Consider the following 2,448-nt stretch of genomic DNA (forward strand, 5'->3'; position numbering starts at 1 on the left):
TCATTGAGAGAACTTTGACAACTCATTGTTAGTTGGACATGTCACATCCTTATGAAATAATTTCCCCCTGGGATTATTAAAGTATTTCTGATTTTGATTGTGATTCCATTAAAAATAAACAACCTGAGTTAGCGGTGTGCAGGTATATTTTTACCTACATATATATATATATATACACACACACACACACACACACATATAAATAAAGTGACATATATATATGTATATTTGTTCACCATCTTCAGTATGTGGTTGTCTTTTCAACATAGATTAGCCTAGCACATAGCATATCTACGTACGAGAAAGGACACTGAGGCTTGTTCAACTGTTACTGGAGCACAGAGCAAAAAGGGGCCGGGCTTAAGAATGGTATTGTTGTGAATCAAAGCTGACTACAGCTACAGCAGAAGCGGAGTCTGATACCCAAAAATAGTGCAAACATGATTAGTTAATTAGTTGTTGCTGCTTTTCTGTGTGTCTGTGTGCCTCCTTTGATGTAAACACAATGCAGTTTTCCTTCCTGATTGTTTCAGGCGCTCTGAAACAATTATCTACTTTGCTAGTAGATGTGCGAGTGTTTACATGATCCCTATAACATTCAGCTCCTTAGAGGAACGTGTAGACAAACAGTACAAACTGATGTGTGGGTTTGAGGGAAGAAACCATTTAGGGAGTCATATACTGCCGTCGATGTGTCACAGAAGAGCCCATCAATTGTGACAAAGTGATCATTACAGACTCTTCCTGACAGTCTCTCATAATTAAACTCCTTGTAGGCGGTAATAATGTCAGCTGAGCAGCCACGATGGAGGGAGAGAAGGCCAACACCAGAAAGCATTCCTCTGGTAACTGGATAAAAATATATTTTACTATATACAAAAACATGACCATTCCTACTATAAGGTCACTGAGGCAAAATGTTTAAATTTATTTCAAAGTGATCTGTCAAAACTTTTTGGCACTCTATTTAGTTGGAAACTGAAATACTGGACAAATTCAAATATTGACCTGATGATGGCACTAGAAGAAAAAGTCAGAGGATCACCAAAATGACAATTAATCCTGATGGGGAACATGAATGTCTGGACCAAATTTCATGGCAACCCATCCAGTAATTGTTGAGATATTTCATTCTGGACCAGAACATTTGATTTTGCTGGTGTTTTTATTTAAATAATTAGATTAATATCACAAACGTGCAACATCTAGTCGACTATTGGCTTTATTCAACAACTACTAGTTGACTAGAAACACCTTTAGTCAGGGGCAGCCCTAGAAACATTGTGTCATTGAGAGAACTTTGACAACTCGTTAGTTGGACATCCATTAAGAATAAACAACCTGAGTACGTGGTGTGCAGATATATTTTTGTCTTTCAGGGCAGATAATGGTTACCCAGCACCAACAAATAAATTATGGATGTACCTCTTGGAGACTGGCCTTCATGTGGTTAAGTAAAGTAAAAGTAAAATTCAATTTCAAAAACTACTAAATAACCATACCATCTGGACTGCTAATGTTTTCTGAACAGTATAACCACTGCTGCTGTGTCACACACAACTCCACATACCAATCAAAACTTCACTTTTATATCAGTTGTTACTTTAAGGATCTACTACCACACCACAGCAGGCTTTTTACAAATACCTCTGTTTATCTAAGCTGGCTGTTGTGCAGTGAACTTTGTGACACAAATACCAGGTCTAATTTGAAGCAGATTTAGAGTCTCCCCCATGTTTTATCCTTCAAACATTTCCTGCACAGTAAATGTCACGCTGTAAACATAATGTCAGGGTCAGTGAAGTTGAAATATTGTGATCATCTGTATTTCTCCAGTTAGCTGAATGCTGAAGGTAAACAATGGACAACAATAATTAGTTGCTTATCAAACGACTGAGGAATGAAGCTGGGCATGTTTTCAACTATTCTATTCTTTAAGATTCTTGCAGCCTCATTCGAAGGTTGTAAAAATAAAAACGTAATTAAACTGCATTTAGGGAGAGTAATTAGTAAAAAAAGAAGTAAAAAAGTTTTGTGCTGCCATTGTTGTGACTGAAGCATCTTGCTGCCATGGTGATGATTCTGGCTTTGAGGAGTATTTTTCCATCAGGTCTGCAGACATGATCTTCAGATTTGAGTTTAACTCTCTAACATTATGCTCCTGCCACCCCAAGCTTGGCCGACCTTTAAAAAACACTAAAACAGCCACGGTGGTCTTATCTCAGGGGCTCTCCAAAGCGGCAATGAAGTCTGCACAAGTTCAACAGATTAAATCAAAAACAACACCCCTCACTTTGTCAGGCTGCCGTCCAGTCTGCTCGGTGCAAGCCTCCCTGTCGCTGTGGCATCAAGCTGCTAAGCAGGATCAAAGCTCATTAACCCTTTAAGTGCCAAAGTCGCAAAATTGCGACAGGACGCGGTACTGAATCAAACAGCTGTTTTCTCCGT

General features: G+C 38.7%; 1 protein-coding gene across 1 annotated transcript in view; it reads right to left on the reverse strand.

The window, feature by feature from the left end:
* LOC118338670 (leucine-rich repeat and calponin homology domain-containing protein 1-like) overlaps positions 1-2,448 on the reverse strand; it is a gene marked incomplete at its 3' end in the record, with an annotated part of 23,180 nt that overhangs the window by 1,879 nt on the left and 18,853 nt on the right.

Source organism: Morone saxatilis, unplaced genomic scaffold, assembly GCF_004916995.1.
Source record: "Morone saxatilis isolate NCDOM2014 unplaced genomic scaffold, NCSU_SB_2.0 Contig5, whole genome shotgun sequence".
Classification (NCBI taxonomy): domain Eukaryota; kingdom Metazoa; phylum Chordata; class Actinopteri; family Moronidae; genus Morone; species Morone saxatilis.